Source organism: Salvelinus fontinalis, chromosome 32, assembly GCF_029448725.1.
Source record: "Salvelinus fontinalis isolate EN_2023a chromosome 32, ASM2944872v1, whole genome shotgun sequence".
Taxonomy (NCBI): domain Eukaryota; kingdom Metazoa; phylum Chordata; class Actinopteri; order Salmoniformes; family Salmonidae; genus Salvelinus; species Salvelinus fontinalis.
In genome coordinates, this window is record NC_074696.1 from 44,504,797 (window position 1) to 44,529,876 (window position 25,080).

At 40.7% G+C, this 25,080-nt stretch overlaps 1 long non-coding RNA gene across 2 annotated transcripts in view; it reads left to right on the forward strand.

The window, feature by feature from the left end:
- LOC129831450 (uncharacterized) overlaps positions 1-22,461 on the forward strand; it is a 67,509-nt gene extending 45,048 nt beyond the window's left edge. For both annotated transcript variants that reach the window (XR_008755723.1, XR_008755722.1), the window contains 2 exons: positions 12,459-12,605; positions 16,077-22,461. This is a non-coding gene — a long non-coding RNA (uncharacterized LOC129831450). The remainder of the gene's footprint in view (positions 1-12,458; positions 12,606-16,076) is intronic.
- Positions 22,462-25,080: the final 2,619 nt, after the last annotated feature.

Consider the following 25,080-nt stretch of genomic DNA (forward strand, 5'->3'; position numbering starts at 1 on the left):
AGATGATCTGCAGAGAAGAATGGGAGAACATTTCCAAAATATAGGTGTGCCAAGCTTGTAGCGTCATACCCAAGAAGACTCAAGGGTGTAATCACTGCCAAAGATGCTTCAACGAAGTACTGAGTAAAGGGTTTGAATACTTTTGTAAATGTAATATTTTATATTTATATATATATATTTTGGAAAATTTGGAAAATTCCTGAAAATTATGTCATGGCTTTAGAAGCTTCTATTTTTTTTCTTCTGTCTTTTTCAGTTCTGCCCACAAATTTTCTATGGGATTGAGGTCAGGGCTTTGTGATGGCCACTCCAATACCTTGACTTTGCTGTCGTTAAGCCATTTTGCCACAACTTTGGAAGTATGCTTGGGGTCATTGTCCATTTGGAAGACCCATTTGCGACCAAGCTTTAACTTCCTGACTGATGTCTTGAGATATTGCTTCAATATATCCACATCATTTTCCCTAATCATGATGCCATCTATTTTGTAAAGTGCACCAGTCCCTCCTGCAGCAAAGCACCCACACAACATGATGCTGCCACCCCCGTGCTTCACGGTTGGGATGGTGTTCTTTGGCTTGCAAGCCTCCCCCTTTTTTCCCCAAACATAACGATGGCCATTATGTCCAAACAGTTCTATTTTTGTTTCATCAGACCAGAAGCCATTCCTCCAAAAAGTACGATCTTTGTCCCCATGTGCAGTTGCAAACCGTAGCCAGGCTTTTTTATGGCGGTTTTGGAGCAGTGGCTTCTACCTTGCTGAGCGGCCTTTCAGGTTATGTCGATATTGAACTTGTTTTGCTGTGGATATAGATACGTTTGTACCAGTTTCCTCCAGCATCTTCACAAGGTCCTTTGCTGTTGTTCTGGGATTGATTTGCACTTTTCCCACCAAAGTACGTTCATCTCTAGGAGACAGAACGCGTCTCCTTCCTGAGCGGTATGACGGCTGCGTGGTCCCATGGTGTTTATACTTGCGTACTATTGTTTGTACGGATGAACGTGGTACCTTCAGGCATTTGGGATTTGCTCCCAAGGATGAACCAGACTTGTGGAGGTCTACAATTTTTTTTCTGAGGTCTTGGTTGATTTCTTTTGATTTTCCCATGATGTCAAGCAAAGAGGCACTGAGTTTGAAGGTAGGCCTTGAAATGCATCCACAGGTACACCTCCAATTGACTCAAATTAAGTCATTTAGCCTATCAGAAGCTTCTAAAGCCATGACATTTTCTGGAATTTTCCAAGCTGTTTAAAGGCACTGTCAACTTAATGTATGTAAACTTCTGACCCACTTGAATTGTGACACAGTAAATTATACGTGAAATAATCGGTCGAAAAACAAGTTTTAATGACTCTAACCTTAATGACCCTAAGTCTATGTAAACTTCCGACTTCAAACGTATATATATATACACATTTGCAAATTATTCTAAACTTGTTTTTGCTTTGTCATGTAGAAACATCTCAAGAATGCTCAATGGAAACAGCATACACCTGAGCTCATTTTCGATTCGCATAGCAAAGGGTCTGAATACCTATTTAAATAAATTTTCTGTTTTAGATTTTTTTTTATACATTTGCACAAATTTCTAAAAACCAGTTTTCGCTTTGTCATTATGGGGTATTGTGTGTAGATTGCTAAGGAATTGTTGTTTTTATTTAATCCATTTTAGAATAAGGCTGTAACCAGGGTTGGGTAGGTTACTTTCTGAATGTAATCAGTAACAGTTACTAGTTACCTATCCAAAATTGTAATCAGTAATGTAACTTTTTGGATTACTTTTGGTACTCAGTAATATAATCTGATTATATTCAGTTACTTTAGATTACTTTCCCCTTAAGAGGCATTAGAAGAAGACAAAAATGTATTTCATCAATTGAACGGCATTTATTGCAGGATAAATCAATGTTAGATTTTACTTTATGGGTTGGTTGTGTAGGCTTCTTCTAATCCATCGCTTTCTACTACATATACTAATGATTCAATTATATATTGGGATCCATAGGCTGGGATCCACACTATGCAGCTGTTCCAAGAGCGCATTTTTCCCTGGCTGTCCACTGGTTTCAAAAACAATGATTGATAGGCAGCTTAAACTTCTTGAATTCAACCATTATTGGGTTCAAATACACATTTGGATTGCTGAACAGCCATCGTCAACAACCACAATCCGTTAGGCCCGAATAGCTAAATGAAAGAGCAGCAGTGTGATTCACATCATCGCCGTAGACTACACCACTGCTCTCATCTTTACCTCCAAGCATTTATTCAAGTTGGATAATCTTAGCAGTCGCACTATTGGAAGACATAGCTTGGACTGTAGCCTACAAAAGCCTATTCCCGCTCTTTTCCCACGATCCATCTAACACATTTGGTGTGTCATCATAGTGGTCTCTGACTTGTGGTCAGACACGCTCAGCTGGAACAAATTTAAACTTGCGCCTTTTTTCAATGCTGATTTGAATGTCATTGAGGAAACAGAGAAGTGTCAAATATTTTTTTTCTCCCAAACATCCTTTCTGAATTTAAAAGTAATCCTCAAAGTAATCATCTAGTTTTTCAAAAGTATCTGTAATCTGATTACAATATTATTCTGGTAACGTAACAGATTACATTTACTGTCTTTTTGTAATCCCTTACATGTAACCCAACCCTGGCTGTAACGTAACGAAATGCGGAAAAAATACTTTACGAAGGCACTGTATGTTGTGCAGTGAGATCATAAATGTACTATTGATGTACTATTGTACTATTGATGTACTAAATGTACTATTAAATGTACTACTATTCCACTATTGAGGTGTAGTTCTGTATCTATAACCCATGATTACTCATATTTTAGGAATTAAAAGAGAACCCGGATAAATACAGGATCTACCATCAGGGCAAGTGCTGCATCATTGAAAGGGTTGAGAAAAGGGAATATAACATATTAGTACATATTAGTATAGTGTATATATTATGTATTCCCTCTTTTAGTTGCTCCCATGTGATTATTTACAAGTGATTATTAAGACATAATTTCCACTGATACAATAATTCTTCATGTTGTGGTGATTGAAAGTGCGCTAAAAGTAGGTACTGTATCTACCATAATCATTTCCAAATCATATAACATCATTTCCAAATCACTACACACTATATTGGATGTTCTTTTATCACACTCTTATTTCCATCAATTGATATTCTAGTGAATACAGACCTTTTTGCCTGAGTAAAGTGATGATTAACAATTCACAAAGAGCGACAATACTTACATTCCAATGTACTGTTTGTGGTTGAGGAAAGAGAAAGTGAGAGAAAAATGATGAGACTGAACCCAGTCTTTCTAGGTTGCTTCAGAATAATGAAGTTTTCTCAAGGGGGTGAAGATTTCAGATGCACCACATTATTGTTTATGTAGGTCAGACAGACTGTAGGTAGAGTGCCTGGCTGTGAGACAGTGAAGGGTTGCATACCAAATGGGACCCTATTCCCTAAAGGGCCATAAATAGTGCCATATCTGGTCAAAAGTAGTGCGTTATAAAGGCAATAAAGTGCCATTTGGGACTCAGCCAAGGTATTACCATGAGTGAGTGAGGGAGAGGGGATATCTTGAAGGTTCAATAATTTACCACAAGAGGGAGACAATACCACAGAAATGCATTGGGTGGATACATTGCTTAACCCAAACGCATTGTTGATCACTTTGAGTCTGTAAGTTCTATCATGCTACCCTGTACAATGTTAGGATATAAGTTAACAAACCTGTTTAGAAAATACAAAAATAAACATTTTATTCAGGCTGACTTTTGAACAAGTATTGAATTGGATGATCAATCAGGTGAAAGACATACTGTATTCAGTGGTGTAAAGTACTGAATTAAAATACTTTAAAGTACTACTTAACTTCTCTAGGATAGGGGGCAGCGTTTTCACGTTTGGATGAAAAGCATACCCAAATTGATCCCCAGAAGATAAGATATGCATATTATTAGTAGATTTGGATAGAAAACACTCACTCAGTTTCTAAAACTGTTTGAATCATGTCTGTGAGTATAACAGAACTTATTTAGCAGGCGAAACCCCGAGGACAAACCATTCCGAATTTTGATTTTGAGGTCACTCTCTTTTCAATGTGTTTTCATTGGGAATACAGATTTCTAATTGACGTTCTTGCAGTTCCTACCGCTTCCACTGGATGTCATCAGTCTTTAGAAGTTGGCTGAGGTTTTTTCCTTTGTGTAGTGAAGAAGCACGGCCATCTTGAACGAGGGTCACTGGAAGTGTCCTGTTAGTTAGTGGCGCGTGACCAGAAAGCTAGCTACAGTTTGTTTTAATCCTGTATTGAACACAGATCATCCCGTCTTCAATTGTATCGATTATTTACGTAAAAAAAATACCTAAAGTTGTATTACAAAAGTAGTTTGAAATGTTTTGGCAAAGTTTACAGGTAAATTTTGAGATATTTTGTAGTCACGTTTCACAAGTTGGAACAGGTGTTTTTTTTCTTTTTTCTGCGTTTTGTGAAATATGCGTCTCTCTCTTTGTTTACTATGGTGCTAACTCAGATAATAGCATCGTTTGCTTTCGCCGAAAAGCCTATTTAAATTCTGACATGTTGGCTGGATTCACAACCAGTGTAGCTTTAATTTGGTATCTTTCATGTGTGATTTAATGAAAGTTTGATTTTTATAGTAATTTATTTGAATTTGGCACTCTGCATTTTCTCTGGCTTTTGGACAAGTGAGACAGTAGTGTCCCGCCTAAACTCAGATTTTTGGATATAAATATGAACTTTACCGAACAAAACATACATGTATTGTGTAACATGAAGTCCTATGAGTGTCATCTGATGAAGATCATCAAAGGTTAGTGATTAATTTTATCTCTATTTCTGCTTTTTGTTACTCCTCTCTTTGGCTGGAAAAATGGCTGTTTTGTTCTCTGGCTATGTACTAACCTAACATAATCGCAAGGCGTGCTTTTGGCGTAAATCCCTTTTCAAATCAGACATGTTGGCTGGATTCACAACAAGTGTAGCTTTAATTTGGTGTCTTTCATGTGTGATTTCATGAAAGTTAGATATTTATAGTAATTTATTTGAATTTGGCGCTCTGCATTTTTACTGGCTTTTAGCCAAGTGGGACGTTAGCGTCCCACATATCCCAGAGAAGTTAAGTTGTTTTTGGGGGTATCTGTACTTTACTATTTATATTTTTGACAACTTCTACTTTTACTACATTCCTAAAGAATATAATGTACTTTTTACTCCATACATTTTCCCTGACACCCAAAAATACTTGCTACCTTTTGACAGGAAAATGGTCCAATTCACGCACTTATCAAGAGAACATCCCTGTTCATCCCTACTGCCTCTGATCTGGCGGACTCGCGAAACACAAATGCTTTGTTTGTAAATTAAATGTTAGTGTTGTAGTGAGTCCCTGGCTATCTGTAAAAAAAAAATATTAAGAAATTGTGCTGTCTGGTTTGCATAATAAGGAATTTGAAATGATTAATACTTTTACTTTTGAGCAATTCCATTTTCTTTTGATACTTAAGTATATTTAAAACATACTGGGTGACTTTTACTTGAGTCATTTTCTATTAAGGTATCTTTACTTTTACTCAAGGATGATTTTTGAGTACTTTTTCCACCACGGACTGTATTTAGAGTGAAAATTCTCAAAGGGACATGGTCAGAGAAACAGATAGGCCATTAAAGACAGACGGGCAATCATTCTGTCAGGAGACTCCAGTGATTTACCCTGCTCTAAGAGTGCTCTGCAGTGTGAGGTAGTTGGTTGTATGGTTTCGCATAATAAACAGTCCGGAGATAACTGTACAACCTTCTAGCTTTCCCTGCGGTGTCACCAATACATCAGTCAGAGATGGAACCCTTCTCTCAACTCCCTTGTGGTAAGTATGAACAGTTGACTAAAGACCCCATGACAGTTCTTAGACAGAGTGGGGCATTTAGAAAGTGTCAGGTCTACGCTATAATGCTCTATTGCTCTAAGGGGGGGGATTGTTTTAAGATGCGGAAGGCCGACATCGGCGGATTCGGTTGTATGAGACGCAGCCCACGCAGCTCATATTCCTAGAGATATACAGTATTTCAGATATCTCTAGCTTAAACAGACAGATTTTTTTTTGTGGGATTTGTGTATTATGCTAATTGAATATGCAGCATTGGCACGGACATTGTTCTGTCAATTTATAATGAATAATGTGTAATATCACTGAGTAAGTAATGGGAAATAGGACTGTGTTCCAAATGTCAGCCTATCCCTAAATAGTGCACTACTTTTGAACAGTGCCCATAGCGACGCAACCTAGGTGTGTTTGAATAAGGGCCATCAGAGTTCACTCAAAGAGACAGGAACTACAATGTAATTAATGCACATTATTTAGACTTTGGAAATTAGAATTTAATCCCAACATGACCATTTTTTAATAGACAAATACCCTAATGTAACCACAATGTCAATTAGATTGAAATAGACATTTAAAACATTTTATTTTTTGGGCCTTCCTCCTGCACCGCCTGGTATAGAGGTCCTGAATGGCGGAAAGCTTGGCCCCAGTGATGTACTGGGCCGTACGCACTACCCTTTGGAGGCCGAGCCGCTGCCATACCAGGCGGTGATGCAACCAGTCAGGATGCTCTCGATGGTGCAGCTGTAGAACATTTTGAGGATCCGAGGACCCATGCCAAATCTTTTCAGTCTCCTGAGGGGGAATAGGCGTTGCCGTGCCCTCTTCACAACTGTCTTGGTGTGTTTGGACCATTCTAGTTTGTTTGTGGTGTGAACACCAAGGAACTTGAAACTCTCAACCTGCTCCACTACAGCCCCGTCGATGAGAATGTGGGCGTGCTCGGCCGTCCTTTTCCTGTTGTCCACTATCATCTCCTTTGTCTTGATCACGTGGCACCACACTGCCAGGTCTCTGACCTTCTCCCTATAGGCTGTCTCATCGTTGTTGGTGATCAGGCCTACCACCGTTGTGTCATCTGCAAACTTAATGTTGGTGTTAGAGTCGTGCTAGGCCATTCAGTCAGGGGGTGAACAGGGAGTACAGAAGGGCTTAAGCACGCACCCTCGACGAGCGTCGGAGCCGGTATTGTAGGATACAATCTCAGTCCTGATGCCTTGCCTGTTTGATGGTTCGTCTGAGGGCATTTCTTATAAACGTCCGGATTAGAGTCCCGCTCTTTGAAAGCGGCATCTCTACTCTTTAGCTCAGTGCAGATGTTGCCTGTAATCCATGGCTTCTGGTTGGTGTATATACGTGTGGGGACCACGTCATCGATGCACTTATTGATGAAGCCGGTGACTGATGTGGTATACTCAATGCCATCAGATGAGTTCCAGAACATATTCCAGTCTGTGCTAGCAAAACAGTCCTGTAGGTCAGCATCTGCGTCATCTGACCCCTTCCGTATTGAGCGAGTCACTGGTACTTCCTGCTTTAGTTTTTGCATGTAAGCAGGAGGATAGAATTATGGTCAGATTTGCCAAATGGAGGGTGAGAGAGCTTTGTACACATCTCTGTGTGGAGTAAAAGTGGTCTAGAGTTTTTTCCCTCTGGTTGCACATGTAACATGCTGGTAGAAATTAGGTAAAACAGATTTAAGTTTCCCTGCATTAAAGTCCCCGGCTACTAGGAGCTCCACCTCTGGATGAGCATTTTGTTTGCTTATGGCTTTATACAGCTCGTTGAGTGTGGTTTACCACCACAGCTACAAAAAAAATATAGATCAACTCTCTTGGTCAATAGTGTGGTCTACAGCTTATCATGAGATATTCTACCTCCGGCAAGCAAAACCTCCAATGATTGCACGTTGGCCAATAGGACGGATGGTAGAGGTGGGGTTACCCACTCGCCGACGAATTCTAACAAGGCACCTGGCCTGGTATCTGGAGTAAATCCTTTGCATCTGACTTGTTAAAAATGAGTTCCTACATTGGAATGTAAAAATGAATTTTAACAAACAAAACTATACTACATTTTATCTCTGGGACCCTCAGGATGACAAATCAGAGCAAGATTACAGAATGTAAGTACATTATTTACCTTCAGAGGTGAATGTATCAAACCAGTTGCCGTGATAAAAGTTATTGCTGTGCACTCTCCTCGAACAATAGCATGGTATTTTTTCACTGTAATAGCTTAAATTCTGTCCAATTTACAGAAGCTTTCTGCCCATATAAGACATCTCTATGTCCTGGAAAGTTGGCTGTTACTTACAACGTCATTCTGGTCACATTAGAAACAACTGTCCCGGTTTAGGGACACCGATCTAGAAGCTCTTTTCGGTCATAAGAGACAGTGGCAGAAACATTATGTACAAAATAAGTTAAACAAATATTGTGAAAAAATATACAATATAGCACAATTGGTTAGGAGCCCGTAAAACGGCAGCCATCTCCTCTGATGCCATTATCTCCTCCCTGACCAAGGCCCTTCTCCACTGATTGCTCAGTTTGGCCGGGCTGCCAGCTCTAGGAACAGTCTCGGTGGTTCCAAACTTCTTCCATTTAAGAATGGAACCGTGTTCTTGGTAAGGCAAGGTTTATACTTACAAACACACGCCACCAGTTCATGTGAAGGGTTAACACAGTTTATTCTTTATCAGCTACCCGCAGTGTTCCTGATATACACAACTCAAACAAAGTAAATACGTCTTCACCAGTGGAAGGTCCTTTGGGGTTCACTCCGTGTTGAAATCTTCAGTTAGGTTATTCCGGTAAACCTCCTTCTCCAACGTATGCTCAGTCTCTCCAATAGCTGCCGCCTCCTCCTCCTCCTTCACCTGCCGGGGTCAAAGGAAAGCCAAAGACAGAAAGCCCAGGGCGCGGTTAAGTAGTGGCTCTGAGTGGTTTCACCTCTTTGCAGTTTAGTCTCTAATTACAACTGGAGACAGGTGTGGCTGTTCTGCTGCAGTCTGGAAATTTCCCCTGAGCTGTCCCTGGTCCTGCCTCTGGGGAATACTTGTCATTGCTGTCCGTGGTCCTGGCAGCCAGAAAACACAGAAACCATGCAGGCACATACCATCCATCCACCACACAACCCCTGAAACCGCTACAGACTCTAATATTCAATGTTTTTAATGAGAGTTGGATTTTTTTATTGAATTAAGAGATTGTTGTGGTTGGAATGTTTTTTCTTTGTTAGAGTGCTAATTTTGTACTGTTGCATTTGAAAGTTAGACCCTGGTCTCAATTGGTTTCCCCTAACTAAATAAAAGTTACATTTAAAAAAGGCACACAGACTGGATTATATGGCCACTGCCTTTGAATAAAATGGACTGTGAGCATTGTTTTACTGTAATCTCTTAAGTCCGCCATCTTCACAAGAGTCTGCTGTTCTGTGTGGTTGCAGGAAGTTTGACAATATGTACAGTCATTAGTATAAAAATTTCCAAAAGCATGGTAGCTCGTGTGTGAGCTCCCCCACCGTAGCGCCTCCCCCTCTCTCCTCCTCCTCTCCTTACATCCCCCCTCCACTCCGCTTAGTCCCCCCAGTGTGTCTGGCTAGCGGCTCAGACATTCAGTATCCGCATTGCGCAGCAGTGCTCCAGTAAGGAGGGAAAAAGAGCATATATCAGCAATCTGTGCCTGCCACTGCTCTTTTCTTTACGCTGACAAAGAAAGACTGCCTTGGTCTCTCCTCCAATAGAAGAAATATACCCAGCATGGCACTAGTGCCAACTATTGTCTGCTATTTTGGAATTGTGTGCCTGCCATTCATGGGCTTGTGGCGGCATTTTACTATTTTCGACTTTCCGGCATTCCTTTGTTCCGTCAGCCATTCTTGATATGATAACCAATTGTCTCACATGGAATTATCTTGAATGTGTTATATTCACATACAACTTGTGTTGGTTAAAAGTGCTAGTGCAGAACAAGTGAATGACGTAACATGAAAATCCTTTCACAGTGAACCTGTTCATGTGTGCAGTTAAGATATAAATGTGCCTCTGACGAATAGAAATGATCTATGAATAGATGGCAGATGTATGCATATTATAGTTGGGATTCTAACTGTAAAATATTTATATTAAGAGATATTTATAAGAGGTAGATTCTTAGGGACATATCTGCTGCAGAGGTACTGAGTGTTGTTCAGATGTAGAGATGATGATCGATGTACAGTACCAGTCATCCGTTTGGATACACCTACTGGCTTTTTCTTTGTTTTGACTATTTTCTACAGTTTAGAATAAAGACATCAAAACTATGAAATAACACATATGGAATCATGTAGTAACCAAAAAAGTGTTAAACAAATCAAAAGATATTTGATATTTGAGATTGAAGTGTGAAGTGCGCATGTGCAATAACTCAATTTGCCTTGCACTCCTTTTAAACAGAGACATTTTTTTGACAACTTTTGCAAAGGGTGAAGTCTACAAAACTTAGTCCACTCTGTTCTTAACAGATTCTAGTTTTGGGAGCAGAAAACTATATTGAGATCAAATGTTAAATTGATGAGAACATTTGCAGAACACACTCGTTCCATCTTCTCCCATTGCCCGCCAGTGGGCTTCTTCTCACTGGTAGTGAGTGGAAACGCCAACCGAATGCTTCACATTTATACATCCAGTGAAATATTTGTCTCATTGTTCTATCTGTGCTACACTTGTCTGTTCAGTGGTGGGGCGAGACTCTGTGAAGATGACGTACGGCAAAATGAAATACGTCTGGATGTAAACAGGGCATTAGTGTCTATCTGCTCCCGCCAATGCCTCTGTCCTCCATTCTCCCTCCCTCCAGCTCTCACACACATTTGCTCTCTTTCCCAAATGCACGAGCACAGCAGCGTGCGCACCCGTACAGACACACATGCGCACACACTTAGACTTCCAAGATGGGCGAGACGAGACGTCACGCGGGGAGAGTATGAGCAAGAAAGAGAGACAGAAAGAGAGGAGGGAGTAGGAAGAGGAAATAGATGGAGATGAGGGTAAATGGAGTGAGAGACAGAGATGGGGAGGCTGGGACAGAGTAGTGAGAGCAGGCGACAGAGAAAGAGAGGGATTGTAGGCTTACATATGTGTGTGTTTGTGTGTGTGGGATGTATGTAGGTGACACAGATTTATCAAGGGAGTGGGGTCAGAGATGGAGGCGCCGGCTGGTGTTTGTGGTATTGTGTTGGGAAATTATGGCTGTAGGTGCAGCAGTAATGGAATTAATGCGATTGTCTTCGTGCACCTGTCTCACACCCTGGCTGCTTGGACTTTAATCGCCCAGAGAATTAGGGATCTGACTTAGCACAGGGAGACAGCCACAAACAGAGGTAGGGACAGAGCCTGGGAGATGAATAGAAGAAGGAGAGAGAGACAAATAAGAAAGAGAAGCTGGGGGAGTAGAGCGGGCACCTTTTTAATTTGACTGTCTAGGCTACAGCCCTGAAAAAAAGGAAGACAGTGAAGATGGAGCAGGTTTCGGGTTTATTGTGCTTTATTTCCTTTAAAGATTGAATAATTCATTTTTTTCTCAGGGGGGGTAATGGATCAATAACTAATCAAGTGTGTGTGTAACTGTGCATGTTGTATGTGCACACAGTCATGTGTGTGTGTGTTCATGTTAGCTAGAGCCAAAGTGGTGAGTGGACATAATCGAGCGAACCGGCAAACAAAAAGAGAGAAGCTATCCATCTGACCTCTTCGGCTAGCCGCCGTTATTCTCTTTTTAAAAAATTCTCTCACAGTTTCTTTTTGATTTCTTTATTTCCGCAATTTGTTTCTGTTATACTCCCCCTCTCTCTGGTTTTCTCCATCCACCTTCCTCTTGTGCTTTGGCAAGAAAGGAGGAGCTCGTAAAACTGGGACAGGGGAAACCAGAGGGGAAAAGAGGAAAGAGGGGTCTAATTTCACAGACAGCGCAGCACATGCTCCATGCACCTTCGTTGTGTTGGGTTTATTTGTATTCCGTTGCACATGTATGTATTTCGTTTAATGAGCTCTGAGATTTGTTCTTGCTGCTTGTGAAGGCCATCTTCACCATCTGTCATTAGCATGCATGCAGCAAACTTAGCGCATAGATTTTTTTAAACATTTCTAGCTACAGCTGGCTTTTGATGTGCGACATACAAGTACACACAGTATGTATGTCATGGCGGTGTAGCCCATACACTTAGGTTTTGTCTTACTGAGTTCAATGAGGACAGTCACACATTGAGTGGAGCCTGGTGACTGTATGTTCATCAGATGCTCCTCAAACACTAATTGTCTGGTTAGTTTAAACAATTAGCCTGCCAGTCTATTTCAACTGTTTGTCTGTCTGTCTACCACTAGGGGGTGACGTTCGGTATATAGACATTGGATGGACAGGAATGAAATGCATATACAAAATCTTCATGTCCCGTATCCTATGTCCCTGAATGATTCAAATGAAAACCCAAGAATAGTACTGTGTATCAATACCTCCCAATTATTTCTTACCCCTGTCTTCTTTTCCTCTTTCAGGTAATATCTCCAGCAAGTTTCGAGTTTAAAGAGATGAGCCATTATGAGGTGGAGCCATCCGCCAACCCAACAGCACACTCAACACAATGAATTGTATGGTATCCAAACTAGTGTCAGATCGACTCTTACTTTCAGGGGACGTCATAAGTAAGTTTCCCATTAACTTTTGTTCACCATTTTGAAACGAAAGCCTTTATACGCCACCAACCATCATTCAACCAATGCCTCTGATTGTGACGTGATAATATTATATATACTCTATTATCGTGGTTGTGTTGTATTTTAATCCTCAAATAGATTCACATGAGTCTATTTAGAGACATATCTAAGGGTGTTTCGTTGTCCCTGAGACCCTTAACCTGTGATTACTTTATAAAGGTCACAGGTGAGGTCCTTGGGAACAAGGCTGCATGCATGTTCATCAGAGTTTGGGTGAATCAACAACAACAAAATTATTAGAAGAGGGGTTGAACGATATAATCGGGATCAAGAAGATGTCATCAGATGAACAAGCAAGAAAGCATAGGAAGTATCATCACCAAAAGCATCAGTTACCCTACCAGAATTGTAACATGTTCCTTTCCATGTGAAATGACTTGATAACCTGTGTCCAATGCATTTGTCATGTATTTAGAAACTAAAAAGGCACTCCAAACAACCTTTAACGTGTTTGTGAAAGCAAAGACGGGTAGAATGCATTTTTAATGTGTTAAAATTCAACTTGTGTTACAAGAAAATGTGTTATTGTGAAATGATAGTATATCAAACAAGTTTTTAGCAGTTACCCTCACAAAATTATTTCATAGAATAATCATATGTGTATTATTAGCAAATAATTTAAAGTTCAATCTACTAGGTAGAGGAAAGACCAATTTTCTTGGAAAATATGGATAAGGAAGGTATCATGTTCAATGAATGACATTGTAAATCAGGACGGTAAAATGATGTCACACAAGCGATTAACAAAGGTGTATGGAGTATAACCAACGCATCACAGCTAGACGACAAAAATGAAAGAGACAATTTCTCAAAAGAGAAAGGAATTAATTGTTTTTTCTGCCTCCAATGAAAAACCAGGCATGGCTTAAAATGAATAGTATAAATCGTAAAATGTATCAGTTTCATTTAAGGTTAAGAGTTTTGACAACTATTCTGCATAAAATTCAAGATAGTTGGGAACAGATTTTTGATGTCCCAATACCATGGGGTCAGGTTTATGAACTGATATACAAAACAACAATTGACGCATTAATCCGTTCTTTTCAACGTAACCATTATATAAAATTCTCACCACGGGGCCTCCCGAGTGGCGCAGCGGTCTAAGGCACTGCAGTGCTTGAGGCATCACTACAGATCCGGGTAAGATCCCGGGCTGTGTCGCAGCCATGACCAAGAGACCCATGATGTGACACATTTGGCCCAGTGTCGTCAGGGTTAGGGAAGGGTTTAGCCGGCCGGGATGTCCTTGTCCCATCGCGCTCTATTGACTCCTGTGGCGGGCCGGGCGCATGCACGCTAACACGGCCGTCAGTTGTACAGTGTTTTCTACGACACATTGGTGCGCATGGCTTCGGGTTCGGCGAGCAGTGTGTCAAGAAGCAGTGCGGCTTGGCCCTCGACCTTTGCTTCTCCCGATTCCATACAGGAGTTGCAGCGATGGGACAAGACTGTAACTACCAATTGGATATCATGAAAGTGGGGAGAAAAACTATTTTTAAAAACATTCTCCCCACTAAAATAATGCTCAATATATGGGGCATTGAACAGTCAGCTCTGTGCGGACTCTACCACAAGGAAACAGAATCAATAGATAATCTCTTTTGGCATTGTCCTTCGGTGACTCACTTTTGGAGTCGGGTCCAGGAGTTGTTGTTTATGTGATAATGCCAGAGAAGCCCGTGTTTATATACTGGCACGGGTGTTGTTAGGCCTGAGACGAAGTTGAGCAAACCGTGCCAATATATCCTCCAAACACCGGCTTCGAGGGCATTATCACTTTTATACAACATATTCAAATAATGATGGACATATTTTCTTTAAAAATGTTCAGTCTTTTTGTTCTGTATCTATGGACGTGACAAAGTCGTTCGTTCTAAATGTTCCATTGACATACTGGCTGGCAACGTTCTGCTAGCTAGCCAACTACGGTTAACTTACAGTCACATCAAAAAGTGCAGCCAGAATAACAGCGAAGTAGCCACATTTGCATTTGTCTAGATGCTTTTTATAGTAGAGATCAAGTTTATACATTTCTTAGCTGGGCTGATGAGACAGTGGATTGCGCAGTCAGATGGAACAGGCATTTTAATAAGGTCATAGATTTAGCCAGTGGTAACTTGGGGAATAAACAACAGCTGGAATGTGGTTTTAACCAATCAGCATTCAGGATTAGGCCCACCCGTTCTATAATAAATCATAAAGTCTGTCTTCAGATGCACCTACAAACAGTATTGTTAGGAGATTTGAAAAACAACGATCAATCAATGGGAAATATGATTATACTCTTTGGTAAAAGTATTTATTTTTAGGGCAATCTCGATAGAAATGCTACAAATAGAGAGGTTTAAGACCCTTGTAAGACATCACAGTAAAATAGAAGGATGTATTGCAAAATGAAATAGTAAAATGGTAGTGTACTGGAAAAGATGGGTTAGTCTATGGACATCTGAGGGTTGGAATTAAGATTGGAGCGATTGGTTGATTGGCCATATAAATATATACAGTACCAGTCAAAAGTTTGGAAGCACCTACTCATTCCAGGGTTTTTCTTTATTTTTACTATTTTCTACATTGTAGAATAATAGTGAAGACATCAAAACTATGAAATAATACATATGGAATCATGTAGTAACCAAAAATGTGTTAAACAAATCAAAAAAGATTTTAGATTCTTCAACGTAGCCACCCTTTGCCTTGTTTACAGCTTTTCACACTCTTGGAATTCTTTCAACCAGCTATTTGGTAAAATACCAAATCCATATTATGGCAAGAAGAGCTCAAATAAGTTAGGAGAAATGACAGTCCATCATTACTTTAAGTTATGAAGGTAATTTAATCCGGAAAAGTTCTATGATGATGTCTCTTATGAGGACCGCCACAGAAAAGGAAGACCCAGAGTTACCTCTGTTGCAGAGGATAAATTCATTAGAGTTATAAATAAATGCTTCACAGAGTTCAGGTAACAGACACATCTCAACATCAACTGTTCAGAGGAGACTGCATGAATAAGGCCTTCCTGGTCGAATTGCTGTAAAGAAACCACTATTTAAGGACACCAATAAAAATAAGAGACCTGCTTGGGCCAAGAAACACGAGCAATGGACATTAGACCGGTGTAAATCTGTCCTTTGGTCTGATGAGTCCAAATGTGAGATTTTTGGTTCCAACCCCCGTGTCTTTGTGAGACACAGACTAGATGAATGGATGATCTCTGCATGTTTTGGTTCCCACTGTGAAGCATAGAGGAGAATGGTGTGGGGGTGCTTTGCTGGTGACACTGTCTATGCTTTATTTAGAAGTCAAAGCACACTTAACCAGCATGGCTACCACAGCATTCTGCAGTGATATGCCATTCCATCTAGTTTGCACTTTGTCAGACTATTATTTGTTTTTCAACAGGACAATGACCCAACACACAGCCAGGCTGTGTAAGGGCTATTTGACCAAGAAGAAGAGTGATAGAGTGCTGCATCAGATGACCTGGCCTCTACAATCACCTGACCTTAACCCAATTGAGATGGTTTGGGATGAGTTGGACCGCAGAGTGAAATAAAAGCAGCCAGCAAGTGCTCAGCATATGTGGGAACTCCTTCAAGACAGTTGGAATAGCATTCCAGGTGAAGCTGGTTGAGAGAATGCCAAGAGTGCACAAAGCTTTCATCAAGGCAAAGGTGGCTACTTTGAAGAATCTAAAATATATAACACTTTTTTGGTTACTACATGATTCCATGTCTTATTTAATCGTTTTGATGTCTTCGCCATTAATCTGCAATGTAGAAAATAAGATAAATAAAGAAAAACCCTTGAATGAGTCGGTGTCTCCAAACTTTTGACTGGTCCTTTATTGGCCAGTCCAAAATTACTTTTTAAATCTGTAACGGAAATAAATGTATTTTCTTTTACCAAGTAATTTACGGTGTCTATGCCTTTAGTTTTCCATGTGGACCAAGTTATCGTGGAATGCTGAAAGCAAAGGATTGGCCATAAGTTTGTGTTTTTAGGGAGTGATATTGGTTTTTGTAAAACCATTTTCTTCCATATTGTTATGGTATTCTTAACTATGAAGTTTTTAATGTTTTTAGCTTTATCCTTTGAAAATAGACACTTAAAAGATTCTGGGGATGAGCATGCACATCTTCAATATGTACCCACTGTTTCTCTTTAGTGCATTTAACTGTATGTCACATGGGTACGAAGACCCGTCGCGCACCTATACACATAAAAAACAATACTAACAAGAAACAATCTCTGACAAAGACATGAGGGGAAACAGAGGGTTAAATACACAAGAGGTAATGGATGGGATTGAAAACAGGTGTGTGGGAAGACAAGACAAAACCAATGGAAAATGAAAAATGGATCGATGATGGCTAGAAGACCGGTGACGTCGACCGCCGAACACCGCCCGAACAAGGAGAGGCAACGACTTCGGCAGAAGTTGTGACACCTGTTTTATTAATATGTATCAAGTCTGGTAAGACTTTTGCCATTATATTGCGTATAAGCTCTGTTATCACTTTATTGTCACAATTTATTAAACGTATGGGTCTATAATCAGCAAGGGACTATCCAGATTTTCCTGGTTTCAATATAACTGAAATAACTGTTTGATACATGGAACTAGGGAATACTGAATTGAGTAATATATATATATATAATATATGCCATTTAGCAGACGCTTTTATCCAAAGCGATTTACAGCATGCGTGCTTACGTTTTGCGTGTGGGTGGTCCCGGGGATTGAACCCACTACCCTGGCCTTACAAGCACCATGCTCTACCAACTTGAGTGACGTGTGCTGTCATTTGTGTAAATAGGGGGGGGGGGGTACTTTGTCTCAAAATGTTGAGAAGAATTCTATGGGAAAGCCATCCATTCCGGGTGCTTTTCTCCATGCAAATGTGTCTAATCTTTCTTCTTGGGTGATCTCTGTTTTTAGTGATTATTTTTTGGCTGCTGATAATTGCTTTAGAGTTGTTGAGTCTAAGAATGCTATAGGATCTGTCCAACTGTTGTTTAATTCTGATTTTACATACATTTTCAGAGAATCTTTTAAAATCACGTTGTTTCTAATTACTGCTTTTGTATCTTTATCTTTTAAAATGATAACTTATTTAGCATGTATTCGTTTCGGGAGAGCTGCGAGATATTTAACAGGTTTATTTGCCATTAAACAGCATGGTTTATTTGAGTTTAACCTGTAGTTGTTGGCTCTCTTCAGAAGTAAAAGATCGTATTGTTCGCTCTCTTCAAAAGTAAAAGATCGTATTCCTGCTTAAATTCCGTCCTTTTTTTCTTCTTTACCTTGTAAAGCTTTTTTTAATGTTTTTATTCTAAAATAGTGATTTATTTGTTTTTCATTTCTAAATGAAAATTTAGCCTCTTTGGAATGCTCCCTAAATTATTTATTTTTTATTACCACGTCTGTCAATCGTATCAAATTATAATTTGATAATTTAGGTCATGGCTAAAATAATAGACAGACTTTGATTCTATCTGCTAACTTCATAGCTGAACTACCCACTTAAAAAAAATATTGTCTTTAATTACCTTTACATTTTTGTAATTTAGCAGACGCTCTTATCCAGACCAACTTACAGTTAGTGCATTCATCTTCAGATAGCTAGGTGGGACAACCACATATCACAGGCATATAAAGTACATTTTTCCTCAATAACGTAGTAGTAGAGTCAGAGATAGAAGGGGGGTGCTGGTTAAATTGTATTTGGTTTTTTTAGACTCCATGAGCAACCAATGGGATACCACTGGAGGGGCATTCCCTATTGGCCGGCTTTGTGCTCTGACCACTAATATGGTCCAATAAGAAGAACGCTAAGGGGCATGACCAACGTTCCCTCTTGCAGCGCATCTCCCCGGACTGCCGCACACAACAAATACAGTATCAGCCCATGGAGAGAAGCATAAAATTGAAGTTCAACTTTCTACAGTTTTCCCTGTTAAGTAACACCATCAATGTTTCCCTTTACTGTGGCTATTGTGATCGAATCAACGCAATATTAGCCACTTTCAATGCAACATACCGAAACAAAACTAACTATTCAAAACTAATCATCCAATAGATTTTGTTGTATTCAGAACGCATAGGAGAAGGATTATATTGCATTGACACGCACGACTCAGCCCATACTCTACACACAGACTAGTGCGGCGTAACCAATCAGAGCTGCAGTAGGCCTATATGCAAATAGACCATTGCCATTTATGGATCTGTGCCATTTACTTTGGACTGTTAACGGCATGAGCGGTTGTGAGTAGATGCGCTTCTTTTGAGATCAGAGCGAGAGAACATTTAGTTAATATCCTTTGCTAGTTAGTGAGTTATTAGCCCAGTTATAGATCATGTGTAGTCAGCAATAGGGGAGTGACTGCTTCCTACAAGAGCACAAAACGTGTACATTTCTAGACATCTTTGAAAAGTGAGTCAGGTGAATAGTTTTTTTTTGTTCTTAAAGGGGCAGTGTATTTTGAGACAGGTTTGAATAAGCTAAGTAGCCAATAAGCAGAGGGTAGGATAATTGGTTTGATTCTCTGTAATAAAGGTATGGGAATAATAATGCATTTTATTTTGTAAAGTGGTTTCTTGTATCAAACAACACAACAACATTTTCAGTCACCGCCTTGTCTGAAGGACAAATGAATAAACAGGTTAATGTCAAGCCCTGCAAGTCTCGTGGAATGTAGGCCTACATTGACTGCTACTGTCGGCTGAATGATAGCTATTTCCATGTTAAAATGTAGGCTGAAAGACAGCTATTTCCATGTTAAAATGTTATGGGATGCTTTTTTTCTATTGTTTTTGATGGTAGGCAACTCTGGTTATGTTCAAATAGCCATAGTAAATCAAATCAAATTGTATTTGTCACATGCGCCAAGTACAAAAGATGTAGACCTTACAGTGAACTGCTTACTTACAAGCCCTAACCAACAATGCAGTTTAAAAAAAAATACATAAAATAAATAAGAATAAGAAATAAAAGTAACAAATAATTAAAGAGCAGCAGTAAAATAACAATAGCGAGGCTTTACGTAGGGGGCACCGGTACAGAGTCAATGTGTGGAGGCACTGGTGTTGAGGTAACTGAGGTAATATGTACATGTAGGTAGAGTTATCAAAGTGACTTTGCATAGATAATAAAAGGGGTGGGGGGGGGGGGGGGCAGTGTAAATGGTCTGGGTAGCCATTTCATTAGATGTTCAGGATTCTTGTGGCTTGTGGGTAAAAGCTGTTTAGAAGCCTCTTGGACCTAGACTTGGTGCTCCGGTACCGCTTACCATGCGGTAACAGAGAGAACATTCTATGACTAGGGTGGCTGGAGTTTTTGACAATTTTTAGGGTCTTTCTCTGACACCGCCTGGTATTGAGGTCCTGGATGGCAGGAAGCTTGGCACTGGTGATGTACTGGGCCTTACGCACTACCCTCTGTAGTGCCTTGCGGTCGGAGGCCAAGCAGTTGCCGTACCAGGCAGTGATGCAACCAGTCATTATGCTCTTGATGGTGCAGCTGTAGAACCTTTTGAGGATCTGAGGACCCATGCCAAACATTTTCTCCTGAAGGGGAATACGTTTTGTCGTGGCCTCTTCACGACTGCCTTGGTGTGCTTGGACCATGTTTGTTTTTGGTGATGTGTACACCAAGGAACTTGAAGCTCTCAACCTGCTCCACTATAGCCCCGTTGATGAGAATGGGCGCGTGTTCAGTCCTCCTTTTCCTGTAGTCCACAATCATCTCTTTTGTCTTAATCACGTTGAGGGAGAGGTTGTTGTCCTGGCACCACACGGCCAGGTCTCTGACCTCCTCCCCATAGGCTGTCTCATCGTTGTTGGGACAGGAGTACAGGAGGCGACTGAGCACCCACCCCTGAGGTGCCCCCGTGATGAGGATCAGCGTGACAGATGTGTTGTTAACTACTCTTACCACCTGGGGGAGGCCCGTCAGGTGTTTCCCTTTGCAGTCTGTAATAGTTTGCAAGCCCTGCCACATCCGACGAGCGTCGGAGCCGGTGTAGTATGATTCGATCTTAGTCCTGTATTGATGCTTTGCCTGTTTGATGGTTCGTCGGAGGGCATAGCGGGATTTCTTATAAGCTTCTGGGTTACAGTCCGCTCCTTGAAAGCGGCAGCTCTACCCATTAGCTCAGTGCGGATGTTGCCTGTAATCCATGACTTCTGGTTGGGGTATGTACGTACAGTCACTGTGGGGACGACATCATCGATGCACTTATTTATGAGGCCAGTGACTGATGTGGTGTACTCCTCAATGCCATTGGAAGAATCTCGCAACACGTTCCAGTCTGTGCTAGCAAAACAGTCCTTTAGCTTAGCATCTGCTTCATCTGACCACTTTTTTATTGACTGAGTCACTGGCGCTTCCTGCTTTAATTTTTGCTTGTAAGCAGGAATCAGTAGGATAGAATTATGGTCAGATTTGCCAAATGGAGGGCGAGGGAGAGCTTTGTACACGTCTCAGTGTGTGGAGTAAAGATGGTCTAGAGTTTTTTTCCCCCTCTGGATGCACATTTAACATGCCGATGGAAATTTGGTATGACGGATTTAAGTTTCCCTGCATTAAAGTCTCCGGCCACTAGGAGTGCCGCATCTGGATGAGCATTTTCCTGTTTGCTTATGGCGGTATACAGCTCATTGAGTGCAGTCTTAGTGCCAGCATCGGTCTGTGGGGGTGTGTAGACAGCTACGAAAAATACAGATGAAAACTATCTAGGTAGATAGTGTGGTCTCCAGCTTATCATGAGAAACTCTACCTCAGGCGAGCAAAACATTGAGACTTCCTTAGATATCGTGCACCAGCAGTTGTTTACAAATATACATAGTCTGCCACCCCTTGTCTTACCAGAGGCTGCTGTTCAATCCTGCCGATACAGTGTAAAACCCGCCCGCTGTATGTTGTTCATGTCATCGTTCAGCCACGACTCGTTGAAACATAAAATATTACAGTTTTGAATGTCCCGTTGGTAGGTTATTCTTGCTCGTAGGTCATCGATTTTATTTTCCAATGATTGCACGTTGGCCAATAGAACGGATGGCAGTGGGGGTTTGGTTTACTCGCTCGCCTATGAATTCTCAGAAGGCAGCCTGACCTCCTCCCCTCTTTTCTCACAGTATTCTCTTCACGCAAGTGAGGGAGATTTGGGGCTGTTCCCGAGAAAGCAGTATATCCTTCATGTCGGACTTGTTGGACTCGTTAAAGGAAAAAGCTTCACCAGTTCGTGGTGAGTAATCGTTGTTCTGAAGTCCAGAAGTTATTTTCGGTCATAAGAGACAGTAGCATCAACATTATGTACAAAATAAGTTAAAAAGTAAGTTACAAACAACGCAAAAAAACTAACAAAATAATACAGTTGGTTAGGAGCACGTAAAACTTCAACCATCCTCTTGGCCACTGTTAAAACTGTAACTTAAAGCGGGTACAGCCTCAGTGATCACAGTAAACGTGCGCAGGAAGTTGCACTGAATTTTTACAAAGTTCGAGTTTGCGCTCTGCATACCTGAAATTTGCTCAGTGATTATTTTTTTTTGAAGGAACATTGGTCATGACCCCCATATATATGTTTAACCTGAGACTTTCAAGATTTCTGACCAGCTGATGAATACATACATGACAATAAAAGTCCTTTCAGAGACAGAACTTTTATGGTCATCTTGTGTCTGTTATTGTTGAGTTTGTGTTGCAAATCAATAAAAACAGAACACTTGGATGGGTTGCTATAAACATGTTTCATTTCAATAAAGTAACATAAAATGTGATTCATTTGGTTGTTCCATTTATTTTACTGGTAAGGGGAACTGTAATATTCACTGTCACTTAATTATGTATATCAACAATGTACATGATATACATTATGCATATATTTTACTGACGGGGACATATGTACGTACCTGTTGTGCAATAACTGAATAGATATACAGTCATTTCAAAAATGATTGGCACCCTTGATAAAGATGAGCAAAAAAGACTGTATATAAATAATACAAATACTGAGCTACAGTGGGGAGAACAAGTATTTGATACACTGCCGATTTTGCAGGTCTTCCTACTTACAAAGCATGTAGAGGTCTGTAATTTTTATCATAGGTACGCTTCAACTGTGAGAGACGGAATCTAAAACAAAAATCCAGAAAATCACATTGTATGATTTTTAAGTAATTCATTTGCATTTTATTGCATGACATAAGTATTTGATCACCTACCAACCAGTAATAATTCCGGCTCTCACAGACCTGTTAGTTTTTCTTTAAGGAGCCCTCCTGTTCTCCACGCATTACCTGTATTAACTGCACCTGTTAGAACTCGTTACCTGTATAAAAGACACCTGTCCACACACTCAATCAAACAGACTCCAACCTCTCCACAATGGCCAAGACCAGAGAGCTGTGTAAGGACATCAGGGATAAAATTGTAGACCTGCACAAGGCTGGGATGGGCTACAGGACAATAGGCAAGCAGCTTGGTGAGAAGGCAACAACTGTTGGCGCAATTATTCGAAAATGGAAGAAGTTCAAGATGACGGTCAATCACCCTCGGTCCGGGGCTCCATACAAGATCTCACCTCGTGGGGCATCAATGATTATGAGGAAGGTGAGGGATCAGCCCAGAACTACACGGCAGGACTTGGTCAATGACCTGAAGAGAGCTGGGACCACAGTCTCAAAGAAAACCATTAGTAACACACTACGCTGTCATGGATTAAAATCCTGCAGCGCACGCAAGGTCCCCCTGCTCAAGCCAGCGCATGTCCAGGCCCGTCTGAAATTTGCCAATGACCATCTGGATGATCCAGAGGAGGAATGGTAGAAAGTCATGTGGTCTGATGAGACAAAAATATAGCTTTTTGGTCTAAACTACTCGCCGTGTTTGGAGGAAGAAGAAGGATGAGTACAACCCCAAGAACACCATCCCAACAGTGAAGCATGGAGGTGGAAACATCCTTCTTTGGGGATGCTTTTCTGCAAAGGGGACAGGACGACTGCACCGTATTGAGGGGAGGATGGATGGGGCCATGTATCGCGAGATCTTGGCCAACAACCTCCTTCCCTCAGTATGATCATTGAAGATGGGTCGTGGCTGGGTCTTCCAGCATGACAACGACCCGAAACACACAGCCAGGGCAACTAAGGAGTGGCTCCGTAAGAAGCATCTCAAGGTCCTGGAGTGGCCTAGCCAGTCTCCAGACCTGAACCCAATAGAAAATCTTTGGAGGGAGCTGAAAGTCCGTATTGCCCAGCGACAGCCCCGAAACCTGAAGGATCTGGAGAAGGTCTGTATACATTTACATTTAAGTAATTTAGCAGACGCTCTTATCCAGAGCGACTTACAAATTGGTGCATTCACCAATGGAGGAGGAGTGGGCCAAAATCCCTGCTGCAGTGTGTGCAAACCTGGTCAAGAACTACAGGAAACGTATGATCTCTTTAATTGCAAACAAAGGTTTCTCTACCAAATATTAAGTTCTGCTTTCCTGATGTATTAAATACTTATGTCATGCAATAAAATGCAAATTAAAACAATCACTATGTGTGCATCTTTTAAGGTCTTTGTATAATCTCTAATTTGTTGTACCCTCTAGCATATGTTATCATTGTCTGTTTGTATACTTCTTGTATGCATACTGGTTTTCCTGTAATATATAAAAAATAACTTGTGGTTACTCCTTCTATTTAGTTTAGTTTTTTTATGTTCATAATAGCATCATGACCTCAAATTGAGTTCCCACGGGGGACCAGTATGAAAATGTATACACTCACTACTGTAAATTGCTGCTAAATTACAATAAAATACATTTTTAAAAAGCCAATTGAAAGCTGAGGAAAATGCATACGGTTGTAGTGTCCCCTTGTGGCTACTCTGGAGAAGAGATGATCTGTCCATCATGGCAAGTGAATGTTTTATACAGTGCCAACAGCAGCCAACCCTGCTAGATCTACTCGTCTTTGGATAATGAAAATTAATAGCTCATCAATTAGTTTGTTATTCATTGCTAGATTTACCTTTTTTTCTTGAGACTTATCTTGAAATTCCAAACTTTTAGATATAAATATATATATATAAAAAGTTGTTTATATTATTGTAGCAAACAGAGGGACAGGGGCATAAACCTGTGCCGCTGGTGTGAAAGGTAAACATTGCGCCAATAGGGTAACACACTTGGGAATTGTAGCGAGGATTGCTACACTGCCCCCTCGGAATGGGAAGGCTCATGCTCATACCACTTCTGACACCAATGTAGCGAACGGAGGGACTGGGCCGCGAACGGCAAACACTCTACGGCTCATGCCAATAGGATTAGCTCACTTGTTGGGAATTGCACGTGGCTCATTAGGGACCTACAGTATGGTTGAGAACTTTTACAGCAACTGGATAAAGTA